Source organism: Chamaea fasciata, unplaced genomic scaffold (genome assembly GCF_029207755.1).
Source record: "Chamaea fasciata isolate MVZ Bird 193981 ecotype frontalis unplaced genomic scaffold, bChaFas1.0.hap1 SCAF_2, whole genome shotgun sequence".
Taxonomy (NCBI): domain Eukaryota; kingdom Metazoa; phylum Chordata; class Aves; order Passeriformes; family Sylviidae; genus Chamaea; species Chamaea fasciata.
The window spans coordinates 106,536,534-106,553,745 of NW_027094087.1; the positions used below are offsets into that span (position 1 = coordinate 106,536,534).

At 35.4% G+C, this 17,212-nt stretch overlaps 1 protein-coding gene across 10 annotated transcripts in view; it reads right to left on the minus strand.

Annotated features, from left to right (window-relative positions):
• The window catches only part of DMD (dystrophin), a 990,047-nt gene that overhangs the window by 761,273 nt on the left and 211,562 nt on the right, over nt 1–17,212 (minus strand). The gene's annotated exons all lie outside the window — the stretch shown is intronic.

The window sequence follows — 17,212 nt, forward strand, 5'->3', positions numbered from 1 at the left end:
CTTGCTACTGCTGTCAGTCTGTATTTAACAGGATGGATGCTCTTCCATGCCATGCTCACAGTCCGTACAACTGAGAGAGATGAGTGCCTTCAGGGAGCAGCCTGTACGCATCGATTTTCCACTTACCCCTGACACCTCAGAGCAACACAGAGTCTCTTCCAAAAAGGGACACCTTTTCATAATACTGAGTGAGCACCTGCCCATTGAGAGCAGGATGCATTTGACAAAGTGGTTTGTTTTCTCATGCTCTACACTGCAGCAGCAACGACAACGAAATACAAGATGTGATGCGGCACTGCAAGTGTCTGTTCTAAGCAGAGGTAACAGAGCCAGAGCCCATCCTTCTCCTCGTGCTGACTGCCAGGAGAGGGACAGCATGAGATGTGAAACGACCCGTGAGCAGCAGCTCACCTGGAGCAGCTCTTATTGCACACCACTCAAATACAGCTAAAAGGAACCAAACTGTAGGAATTAAAATAAAACAACACCTTGGTTTTCAGCGATGCCGAGCACCTTCAGACAATGTGCAAAGCTCTAGTAAGAAGATACTTTCCTTCCTCTCAATAGGTACAGAGCAACTTAACTCAGGTACGAGTGACTATTATCTATATTTAACACTCACAGAAAGTCACACAATAGACTAAAGGACTAGGTCCTATAAAAACTTAGAATTCCTCGACAAGTACTATATGTTTATATACTGTTGCCTAATGATGGCCGATTTACTATATTTATCATCAACATATAAAGTAAGATGCACCTCTACTAGTTGCACATGACTATATTATGCAAATGGATCAGAATCAGTGTAATTCAAACTCAAATCTGTCCACACTTAGGAAATATTTTGAAGAGCATGATTTAAAGCAATACTAAACTATACTAAAATTAAAGACTAAACAGCTTTATCATAGGTTTCTTGGCAACTTTCATGTGAATATTTCATAAGTTAAAGTTCATTTTCAAATCATTTAGGCATTTCAAGAATGCATATCAAATAATATTTTCCATTTTAAATGCTAAAAGTTCTCCATCCTCTAATACTTATTTCTAAGCTACAATTTTAATTCAAAGGATGGCTGACTGGATCAGCCACCACTCTACTGTTTTATTAAATCATGTATCAAGCAGTTTGATTCCGCACAGCTAAACAACAGCCTATGTTTCAGAAAACTAGCAATTGGATTGCAAGTAGCTCATCCATGACCAAAACTAAACTCCTCTGAAGTTCAAAATAAATCGTCTTGAATTCAGAGTAACATATTAGCCAAATTTGATACAAAGTTAGAAGTATGTAGATGTAACTGCCTATTACAATCCAGAATGGTTTTTTCCACTTCACAGCTATCTCAGTAATGATAGGCTTTAGCTGAAAAAACAAATTAACAGAACTGGACAGACTCCTAGATACAAAAGTTCTCTAGCACTACTGGAGAAATATTAACTGCATTTACCATCTGTGAAAGAATGATAATGCTTAGCTACAGTCCTCACTGGGATTTTCGCAAGGTTTAACTAATATTTTAATGTGTTTTGTAGATTAAGCATCCAATAAGAGCACAGCTAACTATTCAGCCAATTTAGGAAAATTAGTTCCTTAAAACAAAACTAAGACACCATAATTGTAATATCATTACATAGAAGGAAGAGGATTATAAAATGATACACTTAAACCCTGTGTAATAGTTAAATTGCAACTTCTAATGAAAATCTCACTGTTTTCCCCATTTTTGGTACTTTGGATATTTGAAAGCATCTTTCCCTAAATTTTTCAGGCATAATTTAGAAGTCAGGCCTAGTCCTGGATCCTTCCCAAAGCCTCGAATCCTCGACTTTCTTCGCAACAGAAAAAAATCATGTTCTTGACAAAATGTGTTCTTGACTTCAGAGCAAGAACACTCTCTCAATTCCTTCTATATCAGAAAAGAACCTATTACTTTCAGTGAGGCTGGTAAAAATCAGAGATTTTTTTTTCTAAATAAACCTCAGGAGAAGGGTGGATTTGAAAGAATGATTATTGGAAATTCTGATAAATTCTGCCTGCCAGGCTGGTATGAGACACTTGACATCAGACTGTCATGACATCAGACTGTCATGCCATGAACAAGATCTTCCAATCTCCTTGCACCACCTAATACTGCACTGGATCTATTTCACCGTGATAAACATTGACTGATGGCTGTATTCTCTGCAGGATGTACACAAGGAAAGAATGAGGTCAGTGCCACTTGAAATGCTGTGTCCTGCTACTTGGAGCTGGATTCAGCTTTCCACTGATGTTAGAATTACCACTGGGAGAGACATTGAGTCTTCCAGCACTGTAATGGATGACCAACAGGGGATTTCCCCTTCTAATTCTTAATCAGCACATGGCAGCATGAAATCTTGTACTAATGACGTGCAAACTCATGGCAATTCCTTAACTCTCAGCATAAGGTGAAGATCTTCCAACATATTAATCGGAGCCTGAGCTTTTTCTAATCCTGATGATATTCTCTTTAGTTCTATTACATCAATTTAGGAGGATCACCTTATACTTTCAGTGGCTCAGGGTAAAAGAAAAAACCTAACTCTACAGAGACTGTCAAAGGTAAGACAGGTGAAAAGACAGGCAGCAAAAATCAGTCTGTCTTAATGTATCTTAGAAATTTAATTCATAGATTTTTAGAAACAAACAAAAATTCTGCATTTAAGGTAATGAATTATATCACACTTCTTTAAAAATATTTAAACCCTGCCCTTCCAAAAAGGGACAGATTAAAAATATTTGAGAGGGAATAAAACCCTAATTACTGAATCTCATTTAGCTAGCAAGCAGAAGAGAGGCAAGAGAACATTTTCAGAGAGAGAGAAAGAGAGATGTTACTGTAGAAGATTCAGTAGCCTGGACTACAAAGAACTGCTAAAGAAACAAAGTTTAAAGTTTCTTTCCAGCTCATAATTCCTGTCACAAAGGCAGCACAGTGTCCATTTATCACTTGCCAGACTGAGATACAAGAGAAACAATCCAAAACCAGATCAGGGTTTAATCACAAGGGAGCCAGCAGCATCACCTTGGAAAGTGGAGATGAAAGGGAGCAATGAAGACCTAAATAAAAGCAAGTCAAGAGGGCGAAGAGAAGTTACCCAAATATAATTCAAGAAGTTCATCTCTTGTCCAAATGGAAAAAAAAAACAGAAAGTATAATAAATTCTGGAAGGCTTAGTGCAAAGAAAAAAAAAACAAAAAAAACCCAAAAAACCACCCAAATAAACAGAAAGACTAGGCCAGGACAAACAATAAACATATGAAAACCACTAATAAATCTTCCCTAAAATATCTCCAGAGACAGATCCCTCCTAGAGGCTTCGCAAAATGAAAGGATTAGCACAGCAGGAGCGTGTAAAGACAACAAGGCCATTACTGAGCGTCTAAATGACTTATTTGAATTTGGATTCAGTACAGCTTCCTACACTGAAATGGTCTGTGACCGTGACCAGCTACAGGAAACAGGGCACAGAATGCTAGAATGGGACTCAGACTCTGAGCAGAAGTGAACAATCACTTCCCTCAAACTGCAGGCAACATCCTCAGTCCTACAGCTCAGTATGTTGTTGGACTTCATTGCTGCAAGTGAGACCTGCTGACTCATGTCCAGACAGGAACTATCTACAGACTTCCTGCAGTGCAGTTCCCCCCATCACCCAGGTAATGACCTTAAGACACTAAAACATTATCAGTCCCCCTTCTCCACCCCTGATGATCACAGCCACACCAGCCACCTGTTGGATTTTTTACCACTGATCACAACCTTTTTAAACCAGGAATCTAGCCAGTCTTCTACCCACATCTCACTGCTTTGGCTTTGAGGATACTATGAAAGGTCTTGCTAGAATCAGGGTAAGAAATATTCATTGATTTCCTCTAATCTCCAGCACTATCCATCTGATCAGAGGAGAATGTCCATGCATAGTGTTCCCAATCACTTTTTGATTCTCCATGCATCTGGACAGTTTCTGGGAGAGCTGGTTCCATAATCTTCTTGATGACAGGTAGAGGCAGAGGAGACTGTGGGTTCCTGGATAATTTTTCTTCTCCTTTCTGAAGATAGCCATGACATTTCACATTTTTCCAGTCATAGGGAGCTTTTCCCAAACATCATGAATTTTTGAAGATCATTGCCACCAGCACCTCCCTCTGAGTGTGTTGCCTCTCACAGCTAGAGAGCTGTGAGATTGTCTCACACTCTAGGAGGATCACCAAAGGATGAGGGATCCAGGGCTGAAACACCCCAACACACACTGAAAGGATGCCAAGGCATCCAAAGACTATTTCACTAAATTTGAGAACTTCTCACAGGTACCTCATAGAGACTCTTTTTTCCTATATGCATGCAAGTGTGCATGTGCTGCATCAAACGTGCTAGGAATGCTGCTCTCCTGGATTCTTATGCACTACTCCAGATTTGCAAATTAGGCTTGCAAGTTACTGTTGTGCTATAGTAAATACTTAACCTGTATGAATCCTTTGCTAAATTGTTTGACTTAAAGCGATCAGTTAAGTGAAATGCTGTTAAATTAAAGTGCTGGAAGAGGAAGGGAAATGTGATTGATACTGAGTATCTGTAGATCCAAAGGAATTCTCCTTGGAAAACAACACCCTTCTGCTGCATTAATTTCATGGAGAGATTCAGCTCAGAAAAGATTTTCTGCTAGAAAAACATTCCTGAAGGCAATTTCATGAGGTTTTCATTTCAGGATATTATTTTATGTTAAGCAGTAGTACTTTTATTCATCATCTAAAATTTTGTGAAAGTTGCATTACTCCTAGCATTACTTTTTAAACAAAATTAATTTTATCGACTATTTTTAAACGGAAAAGATCACTGCCAAAGAATTAAAAAACTGCAAAACATTCAGACCTGCTAATTAACTCCTCATCAAAATATTTTTCACTCATGTAACACACTTAGCATCCAAGTCCGCTCCAGTTTAGAAAGTGGAATTTTCTAGTTATTAATTTTAAAAATAGAGAAGTACCTCTTTGCATTTGGCCATATCAAATGCAAGAGAAAGAGAAATAAAAGGTTACTCAGGCAAGCACTCCCAGTGTTCTTTCCATTGTTTGAAAGACTGTTGTTTTCTAAAGTTAAAGGTAAATTGTGCATTCCTAATGCAGAAGAAATACTTGTCTCAGCTCATTGAACTAAAGCCATTGTTCAATAAGGATTCACCTATACAAATATACAGTTCACATAACACTGAAGGTCAAAGGAGATCAATCTGAATTTCAGAGGTCAAATACGCCAAATACTTATTTTTAACTTTTTATGTAGTAATTCTGAATACTAATGCCAAAGTACATAAGAACACACAACAGATACACTGAAAATATTCCTTATTTTCTCCATTCCTGATATTTAAATCCCAGAACCTGTTTTAAGACAAGTGCAGTTCTATAATTTATAGAAAAATAATCAAAACCACAGAATATTAAGCAAAAAAAAGGTATAACATGCATTTATGCATACAATAAAAAATATTCATAGAATAAGCTACAGATAAAAAATAGTGCTAGAAGTAGCACATGCAAGCTGGGAAAGGCATGATGGAGTTCTGCGGTGCCATCCTGGATATTTCCTACATAAAAACTATTTATGATTAAGTAAAATTCAATACAGATTACTAATATTCTAATGCTGTGTGTTTCCTTTGCATGTGATTTCTTCTTAAAAACATCTCTTAAATTCTAGTTTTCATTTCACAACAGAATCCTTTCTTTTAATAAACATGCAAAACCCCCTTGACTAATAAAACACTATCAATCAGTGACAATGGGAGAGTGAATCTGCAATTACTGTAGAGTCCATAGAGCAGCAATGCATCTGAACTTTATAAAGTCTTTCAGGTATCCTCAGACTACAATTCATGGAATTCCACAAGCTTATATGGGAACTTCCTGAAAGTTTTCTCCTGTCAGCAATCACCTTTCACCCTTTACAAGCAAGAATAGCTAATACATCACTTTATAAATATTAATCTTGATGCTTCTTTTTCTAAAGGACAGTTATCTTCCTGGAGGCAATCTAATGGTGTTTGTAGTCACCCAGGAGAACCAGAGGAATGCAGAACTTAAAAAAGTTAGACCAGGAGGTAAACAAAGGCTACATACACACCATTCCCTCACCATATTCAGTTTAATTCACTTACATAGATCTTATACTACTATGGTCTCGTAGGTCATGCAGACACTGTGAAAGCAAACACCATCACAGTTTTACAGAACTGAAGTATAAATGTGTTTCTGACTTTGGTCCCAGGTGCAACAATGCTGGTTTTATATTTCTTGACCTTAGGAGGCCATTGTCAATTACAAATAGCTCAGTCACTGGCAGTCATCACACCTTTAGGACAACTTCCTTCAGGGATGGGGAAGACAAGATTGTTTCACCTTTTAGAGCCCAAAGAAATCCTGAATTATCACCTGAACAACAAAAGATCAAAGTTAAAAAAGAAGAATCAAGGACAGAGCACTAACCAACACCCATTTTGATTTGGACTACACTTTTATTTAGTTACATTTACTAAGTTTGAGGGTTGTGGGTTGATATGGCTGGCAAACAAGCCCCATCCATAAGCAGGTTCACTCCCCATGGGACAGGGAAGAAAACTGAAAGGACAAGAGTGAGAAAACTTATGTGTTCAAATAGACAGTGAAATCACTCACCAGTTACTGCTGCAGGCAAAACAGACTCAGTTCAGGGCATTTGAGTTCATTTATTGCCAAATAAAAGCTGAATTTAAATACTGACTTTATTATTGAGAAATAAAAAATTACATGAAAATATTTAGGGAAAAACATCTTTCTCCTCAAAATACCTTTGTCAGGCCCAATTTCTTTCATGCTCACTTCACTTCAAACACCTTGCTTTACCACCTCACTGTTCCTCTTTTTCCCTTTTTCATTCCAGTCACCTCTACTCACTCATTGTTGCCACAAGTTCCACCCAGCCCCGTCAGCCAGGCAAAGACACATGGTGTCAGTGCTTAGCGATTTCTTGGTTCAGGTAAATTAAAATACAAGCAGAAACTTTGAACAGAAGCTACTTTTCTTTTAGAAAAAGTGCATTTAGACTTCAGATTTATTGTGAGTTCTGAAACTGCCAAACAAACACAATCATTTTTATGAGAATTAAACTGGCAGATTTTTTTTTTAGATTTCTCTATTATATAGAACCTCTATTATAAAGGGCATATTAGCCCAAATAATATTCCTTCTACACTTATTTGTGCAGTTAAAGTTGAGGTCTAACTTTTCTTTCATTCTTAAGACTTTCCTAAAAAATTAGGATGTTTCATCACTTAAAAAAAATGTAATTTGCAAGCAAAAAATCTAAAAACTGTTTCAATCATTTTCTACACTATTCTTCACGGAAATATTTCTTCTAATTAGGACACCTTCCTGTAGAGCAATAGCTTTAAACAGCATTATTTAAAGAAATATTCAGAATGTGTCTTGTCGATGTTTGCTGCCCACTTGATGAAAAGTGGTCAATTTTCTGTTGTGTTTTGTTTGTTTTTTCTTCTCCAGCATTTCATGCAATTTTCAATCCTGTATTTTCCAGAACTGAGTCATTGCTGCTTGCAAAATTTTAAATTTCCTGACTGCTTTTCAGCATCTGGGTCCAAGAACATACTCTGGGCACACTCTAACTACATGCGTGCACTTACATGTGAAATCTAACCATGGAGAACACGAAGGACCCATGGTGATTGCTGACTGGAAAAATTAAGAAAAAAAGGCAGCAAATTACAGTTTACAGTAGCTTTAATTGTCTTGCCTTGAGCACAAGCAATACTATACAGCCAAGTAGGAAGGCAGATCACTGAGTTCTGTGTGTCCATTGCAGCTCTGGAGTCATGGCTGTCCAAAAGTCAGTGAGGCTGTCATAGCAAAATATTATTATAATGAGGGATTTCAATTACTCTCATTTAAATTGTGTTAGTATTATAATGGTAAGTAATGGAGAAGTTTGATTATTTTTTAGACATAATTTGACAGTGATTCTTGGAGAAGGCATTCCGCAGATACACAAGAGCAAAAGCTATTTTTCATCATGCTCAGAGCTGTGTGCAGGCTTTGCATAGAAAAACCCCCCATGGCCTTAATGTACCCAAATTCAACATGATTGATGATATTCCATTTTGGGCAGTGATACAACTATTTTTATTAAATCCAGCATTACATTTAAGTGACTTTGTGACAAGAGACATCTTTGGTTCCAATGATGAAGCCTTAATCACGTAAAAATATTACAGTAGAAATATTAAATATTCATAACTTCTTTGAAAATCCTTGAAATTTTCTATTTATTTAAGGAAAGCTATGTAGCCATAGCATAGGAGAGTCAAGCACATTTTCAGAGTGCAAACAAGTACTATTTTCATGAGGGGGAAAAAATGGCCAGAAAACATACCAGAGAGCAATTACCCTTGCCCACAAGCTTTATTTGCTTGCTGCTTGGTGATTAACAAGGAGTTTCAAGAGCATCAGTCCATTTGCTCCAAAGTCAGTTTATTTGAAGCAGAACAAGTCATTCACACATTTTTCTCTCTGCTTAACACTCTATGCCTTCAAAACATACTGTGGGTTACTAAAAAACCACTTCAGTTTGCTCTTTAAGTCCTCCCTCCACTCACATTCAGAGGATTGCTTTAGTTATGGCTCACAAAGCTTCCCCTTATTTCAGGCTGATTTTTCATGGAGCGACTTAAGCTGTTTGGCAGAACAATCCCTACAGATCACATCTCCAACATATTGTTCACAGAAGATATACACTTTACCGACACAAACCTCATTAATTCAAAGCATTTCTTCCCTGTATTGATACTCTTGCACTAAATAATGTGCCAATACATTTTATGATAAGTGGAGGAATCAGAGCTAGCAGAAGATAACCTACAGCCTGCTTCCTGCAAGATGCTATACAAAAGAAAAATCCCCCAACAAATTGAAGTAAACTAGAAGGAAAATGGGATGCATCCTCTTTGAAAGTAATTTCATAACCACTCTAACAAAACATCTCACTCTCTTAGTTGGATTCCAGATGGAAATAGTGGCAGAAATTATCCTGTAATCATTTAATAAAACAGTTACTTCCTACAGCCACCAAAAATGAAATCCATGTACTAATTTTTGATTCAAGATTCTCTTGAGGCATTCACTACCCCTGTTTATTTACACTAAGCTTTCAGAAAGTAACTGCCCTGAAACCCACGGCTCATTAAGGCACCAGTTTAAAAACTGGTGGAAATGGGGGGAAAAAAAAAAATTACAGGATAACAGAGAAAGTGTCATTCCCCAATGCCTTGCTCCTTTAGTTTAACTTTCTTTTTTTAAGTGGCCCATCAGTGACTGCCATTTGCCATTCAAACTTTCAATAAATCATATTTGAACTTCAATATCTACAGCTGAATCAAGGTTATTCAAGCAATGTTGCTTCAATGAAGCCACTGAAAATCACCCACAACAATAGAATTTTACAGTAATTTAGAAACAGGTTTTTTTCTCTATTTGCAAAGCAAATAATTCCCAGAAGGACCAAAAACTGAATAACCTCACCATCCTCTATGAAGATTATGATATTACAGCTTCTTTCTCTTTTAAAGGTGAATGTCAAGGCTAAAACTGTTTTAAAAAGAACTGAGGAAAAGTAAGCAAGTATTTTTTCAAGTTTCTGTAGTCCTGCTCTCCATACACTTTCATTTTAATATATTAAGAATGCAAGAACTGCCTGAGGGTAGGTGATTTTTTTTTTTTCTATTTCCATATTCAATCATTTCAAGCACTACTTTGTGTTCTCTTTGGAATCAGTAGAAAATAATACTCATTGTATAGAAAAGCGAAAATTCTTCTCTCAAGATTTTTTTTCCCTGATCAGATTTCTGTACAGGAAAGCCATTACAGTGCCCAGAATGTCTTGTCTGCAGGATTAACACAGACACACCGAGATAAGGAAATTAATTTAGGCTTTAGATATGTTGCCTTGTTAAGGAAGAATGTCAACTGAAGATGAAAACCATTACAGAGAGAATTATCTCTCTTAGGGTCTTTATAAAATTTTTTATCTCAAGAACAGTCATGCTAAAGGTTAGGATACGTCTCACAAAATTGGATTTATGCACACAAACTAGTTCAGACTTGCTCAGAGCCAGAGCCAAAAAAAAATAACCTTAGAAACTCAAAATTTTGGATCTTCTATGACTATAGATCCTAAGAAGCCAGCTCAGAGATCAAATTCTGATTTATAAAGAAATTAATGTTCAATTACATTCATTCAAAACCCCAAAGTCTCATAGGAATTTCTTCCTTCCATTTATTTTCTATGGGCTTCAGCTCAAAGTTGTTTCTTCCACCACCTGGTGGATAAACACGTTTCCAATGACCTTCAGATAACAAGAACCAGAAGGAGAAAGTCCAGCATTTCCACTTGGGGGCACAATGACTAACATTTCAAATAAAAGGGTGTTAGTATACCTGCCTCTAAGCAAGTATAAATCATTATTATAAATCACCTATTCTATTTCAAATCAAAGTTTTTAATCAAATGCCCCCAATTAACATGGTTCAACTCTAGCAAGTAAATATATTAATCATCCTTTCTTTTGTGACCTAAATAAAAATACAGAAGTTTTAAGATACTTGTACGAGTTCTTCCCTTAAATTAGTAATCCCCTTAGCGGCTCTTCAAATCAACAACAGGCAAATAAGAGTATCTTTACCATGTAATATGGGCTGTGGGATTTATAAATAGAGCAAATTATTTACCTTAACAATACCAAAAAAAGAATAAATTGAAGGATATTAAGATACAAAATATGGGAGAGGGTTTATCAATTTTAACCAAAGTTATCCTCTAGATTTTTTTAGAGTATTAATCTCCAAGTGTAAATGTCCCATACTCCACAAGTCTTTATACGAACCACCTCTATTTTCAAAAAGCCTTTTTTTTTGTTATAGATATATTTGTACATGTATTACAGTGCTGAAGGATCATGGAACATTTTTGTAGTAACTGGTATTTTAAGTTCAAAGCCTTGTAATTTGATCTGGGCTTATTCTTAGTTTGAAGAACCCTTTACTTACAATAAGTAGACTAAAACTTCTTCTAACAGATAAATCTCCTCACTTCATCTGAAGTTTATTTAAAATCTAATTTTGTTGCCAAGGCAAATACAATGTTTTTACATAATTTTTAAATTATCATGAGACAAAATATCTTAATTAAGATACATGCATTGCAATGCACCCACAGAAACTCATCAGACTATATGCTGAACATTTACCTAAATAATGCTCCCTGTTCCTTTGTGATTTTAAGGCAGGTAAAACTCATTTCATTCTCTGTGTTGATGCCTCAGACAAAAAAACGCTGTTATAACTGAACTCTTCTCAGTTGTCTTCCATCAGTGATTATTTTGAGCAACCAACTATTATGTACACAGTTCCAAAGGGCTTCATTCATTAAACTACTGAGTTGAAAAAAGCATGCTTAATTCTAGCCTAAAGCATGGATTATGGACATATCAAGTCCCAGCATAAAACGCACATGAGAAACTTGGCAAAGAAACAACACTGGATTGAACCTTGATTAGCATTTGAACTCTAATGTTTTAACATTCACACAGAAGAGATTTATCTAGGAAAAAATATAATGGTAAAACACTGTATTATTAGTGACAGAAAACTACACACATTGTGATGTAGTGGCAAAGAAACCTATGTGATTGTCAGAGTAGACCAACTATTGCAATTTGCCAGTGTCTAGTGTTTCTACTGTAATTGTAGAACATTAATACAGAAAAATTACTTTATTTTACCAAGTTTTTCATAACAACAGACCAAAAAAGCCTCTACAATAAAACAAAAGAAGAAGAAGAAAAAAATAAAAATAAAAACCTCCCCACTAAAATAAAAAAGTAGAGAACTGTAAATTCCCAGGTAGCTGAAAGATTATACAACAAGTGGGAAATGCCCTGCTTAAGCAAGATCAAGAGGCTACTTATAGAAGGAGTGTTTACATGTAAAGAAAAGAAGTATTTAGAACATTGATTTTTCTGTTGTGTCTCCATGCTTGGGGCTGCAAGGTGGAAGTGTGCTAAATCCAAAGCTTTAGAAAAGCAAAAAATGGTCAAAAAATAGGCTCACAGCACAAACACCTGTGTGTTCTTAGCAGTATCTGTAATACCCAGTCTGCTTCTTCTCACCTTGAAAGAAGCTGGACAGGAGATCCAGCTAAGAAATGACAGAAGATATTCCAGTTCCTCATCCAAAATTCTCTCAGCATCATGTGAAGAACAACAGCTGTGGTCAGCGAGGCTTATCAATTTAACTAACATTGTTACAACCCCAGATACGGTTTTACAGAAACATGTCGTAGTATGTCTGCATTCTACCAACACTACAAATCCAAGATGAATCTGACAATTATCCGGAAATATGAGGATACCTATTTTCTGTTCATTATACTAATACTACTCCTATTTTTATTCACAAAACATTTTATATGTGTAACCACTGCTAGATTCTGCACATATTTTAACACAGCTCTCATTTCTCTGCATTTATACTTAGCTAACCATCGCTGAGCTACTTGCAATGCAAGGTAACTACAGAGCTCTTAATAATTACAAGTTCAGTGCTTCAAATTATATTATAAACTGCACACCCTTTGTAATAGATAATCTTACAATTTCTTTTGTAGCATATGTGCTCTGCTCCAAAGTAAATCACACCAATTTTAGATTTCCCTACTGATAAGAGGAAGGACCTATTTTGTCCTTGAGTCTCTTAATGCAGTACCCTTCAAGCCCTTTATTTTCATGGAAATCTGTAAAAGTTACTGATCGTTGAGTCATCTCTTATTAACTCAATTGCTCACAGGTCAAAGAAACAGTAATAAATCTACTCACAAATATGGAAGATAAAGTGGGGTTAGTAGGTGTCTAGTGAATTTACTACTTTTGTTGACTATTTCTATTTGCTTAAGACTGCAAAGAAAAAGCAGTTTTGCCCTAACAGGGTAAAAAAGAAATGTAGTTTAATCTTGAGGGCAAATATTTGTCAAAAAAAAGTGCAGAATAAAATACTACAACAATAATATAGATCAAACTAGCAAGCACTTAGAAAATATATGTATTACAAGCTGACTCATATAAAAGTTCACCCTTTTCTACTGTTTGCTTTGAAGGTATTTCCACAGACATGCTCTCATCCTGCAGTTCATATGTGTGCTACAAACTAAAGACAAAGCTCCTGATGTGACTTGATGGCATGTCCAGAACTAGAGCTGAAATTTGTGCTGACAAACAGTAAAGAAATAGTTAAAGGGTTGTGATGTTAGTGCTGCACCCTTAATTGTGAATCCTTTAGACTTTCCTCTTATCTAGCCAAAACCATTCCTGGCTTCAAAAACAAAAAGGAGCCTTAAAAAAACAATACTTGTTAATTTTATTTTATAACCATTGTAAGATTTTTGTGCAACTGAAACAATGATTTCTAGGCTTGAGACAGCATTTTTTTTTTTTTTTTACTATTCTCAAATGCATGATATCAAACATCGGTCTTGTGACTTGTATGTCACCTGCATTTAAATATATATATATATATATATATATATATATATATCCCCCCCACCTTGACATCGTATTGGGCAAGATATTGATAAATTTTAGGGCATGATGGAAAAAAACCCAAACTTCTCATAATCCCTTGGAATAAGACATATCAGGAGGTGTATTAAAATGAACTGAAAATCAGTACTACAACTGTATACAACTACTGAGCAAAGACATGGTTAACAACATCATGAATTACAGTGCTGAGAGGTTTTTTCCCCTCTTCTTTGTGCTCATAATGGTAGAATCCATTACTGTTGAGATACAGAAGTATAAGAAGTTTAGATCAAACAAAAAAGTTATCAAATGAAAAACTGTCTGAGTCTCATTATCACTTAATAATGGTGCCAAAAACTCATGTCATCAGTGCAAATTGAGGAAAAATATGGAAAATATGACTGGGATGGATTAAATGAGTTTTTGGTTTGCTTGTTTTTTAATCAGGCTACACAAAGTATAAGAAACTGGATAATTACCTAAGAAGGACAGCAGAAGTTACATAACTTCATAGCCTATTTATCATCAGGCTAGCACAAACAAGCACAAGGCCCAGGAAAGTGACAGCAGCAAAAAGTTCATTAAACCAAGAATCAGATGTTCACTGCTGGAAGGAAGCACACAGACACTTCTGCTGCTACCACACTAGCACTCAGTTGTCGTAAGGGGAAAGAGGACAGCTCAGATCTATTCCCAGATGCAGTTTATAGATCGCTTTCTACTTTTCCTCAAAAGCTCCTTCTGATCCAATACATTGATCCTTATGCCAAAGTAAGACATAAACACCATTATACAGCCAATAACATGTAACTGTTATGTGTTGCTGACCACAACACACGTAGCTGTTTGCCTGTCCTGTTCCTTGCTTGGTTAAAACTTTTTAAAGATGTTCCAGAAAAAGTGAACGTACAACAAGGAACAAAAGAGCCTTTAGTAGATTTTTTGAAGTTTGTTTGTGAAGATTGGAATCGTGCTCCTCCACAAAGTCAATACAAATAAACATTCAGAAAGAACCATTTAACTACTTAAAAATGTAAGCTCGAGTTGCTTTTAAAAGATACAGACTAATCTTAACAGTCTGATTTAGGCTTTAACACATACAAGTTGAAATTGATATCATCATCGTTTGGTAATTTTCTTAAGATATTTTAAGTCTTTTGCCAAAATTGTCTTAAGTCAGCTTATACCAGCAAAGATGGCAAATATCTTCACCATTAATTGATGTTGAGAGGTAACAATAGCTTAAAATAATGAGTGTGAAACACAGAGTTCATAATTCGGAAAAAGTGTTCCAGGGTTACATTATTTATACCTAAAATACTCTAAATTGCAGAGAACAAAGAATAACTGAACTATTTATGCTTAAAACAATCAACTAAAAATTTTTCAAAAGTGGGGAAGTCAAACTTACATCCAGAAAACCAAAGTTATCAAAGAAGAGTGACCAATCAGTCAGAAATTTTCCTTAGTTGTATCAAAACTAGTGGTTTTATTTTTAATTTTAAAAAAAAAAAGAAAACAAAATAGCACCTAAAAAATACACACAACTGTGTTAGAAGTTTTCCATATGCTAACTTTGCCATTCAAATTTGACCAATAATCAATATATAAACAATCTGGTTTGGGCAACTAATACTAGGTTTGAGTGAACAAACCAAAATAACTATTTATTATTTGAAAGGATCACATAGAGCTTTATAGAGATTTAAAATATCCCACCTGCATAATCATGAATGCCTTATGACAGGAGGTCATTGAATTACATTGGGACACTTTGGCCTAAAAAATGTGATTTGCAAACACATTTTTTTTCTTTTGAATCTTGACCACTAATGTATAGGTCTTCAACAACTTTCTTTTAAATAAAACCTTCTAAAATCTAATTTCCTCCACTTGATTTTGTATTTTTCCTCTTGTCATCTCTCATATTCTACAGTATGAAAGTACTACAGTAATGAACACCAGACAGACATTTAAACCTACTTACATTTCACTCACTGACAGGATTCAATCAAAAAGACCACAAATATGTTGAGTTGGAAGGGGCTCAAAGAGATCATTGAACTCAATTATCTGCTCCTTGCAGGACTTCCTAAACTCTGATTTAAAAAATATTCTTAGTAGCCAGTATATATAAGGACAATAGCAGGAATGATCATCTCTGCATGAATCCAGAAACTATCCAGATAAAAAAGCTTTAACTAACACAACACAGTTTTTACAAGAAATACCTAGACATAAATTATCTTCAGCACTTTGATGACTGAAATGGAGATCAAATCCTGAAAAATGTTTTAAAAGCTGCTCACGGGATAGACTTGAAACATCAACAACCTTAGTAATAAACTGACTTTTTGTCATGGGACAGACTTTAAATATCAGCAACCGCAGAAACAAGCAAACTTCATATATAAGCTAAAAACTCAGTTAGGCTTAGTGTAAATATTTACTTTCCAAAATCTAATTGCTAAGATAGACTCCCTAGACATCTGTTTCAACATGTATCAATCATCAGTAATTTCAGAACTCAAATAACCCTAAACTCTTTCTTTTTTGACTACTACATTTGGTGTAAAAAAGTAGGCTTTTACTCAATAGTGGCTTCCTTTCTACTTAGTATCTTCAAAATTGAGACAGCAGACATTTAATGAACCATACTAAATTTTAAAGGGTTCACAAATTACACGTGTGCTGTTTTGACAGGTATTAAATTACATGAAAATAATGCTTCACCACTGCATACTCTTTTTTATTGTAATGCATTAGCATTTGCAGCCAGAGAAGAGAGTGTTGTTACATGATATGGTCCTAGGAGATATTTGAGTACCTAATTAGGAGACTTGATAAATACACAATGTAAAATTACAGAAAGAATATTCTAGAATCTTCAAAGAAGATTTCTCCCTTGCATGCACACCAGAAATTCTGGGTTTCAATCTAGAAATAAATTTACTATCACAAACAAAACAGTTATAGTTCCTCATGGTCATGTTTTCAGATAGGTAAAAAAGGTACTTTTCCTTTTGAAATGTTTACAGAGGGAAAAAAGAAATAGGTAGCTAGCATTGTGATTTACAACACTGAAGAGCAAATAATTACAGCATACATTTGGAAAACCACCAATGTTTAAGAATTTTTCAGTTGTTGGGTAAACAACTGCAAGTATCTTTGCCAAAACCAGAATAAAGTGTCTAATCAGAAGTGACTCTTGCATAGAGAAAATAACTTATTCACTGATCTATTTTAAGAAGAAAGTTTAACCAATTATAGAAAACACTGTGACTACATTGATTCAGTTGTACAACTCAGTTTTCAATTCCAGTCTCATTCAGAGTTTACAAGCTCAATCCCATGCTTTAGCAAGTAGAAAACTTCTTCCTCCTCCAGTGGTTCACCAAAACTGAGTTCTAGAAATTAAAGAGTGTACTAGGCAAAAGATGCTGTGCCATTCAACTACATATATTTTCAATATTTCTCCTAGGGAAATATATGGGCTACAAGGGTATTAGTCAACAATTGAGACATATCCAACTATATTTAAACATTTAGAGACTCAATG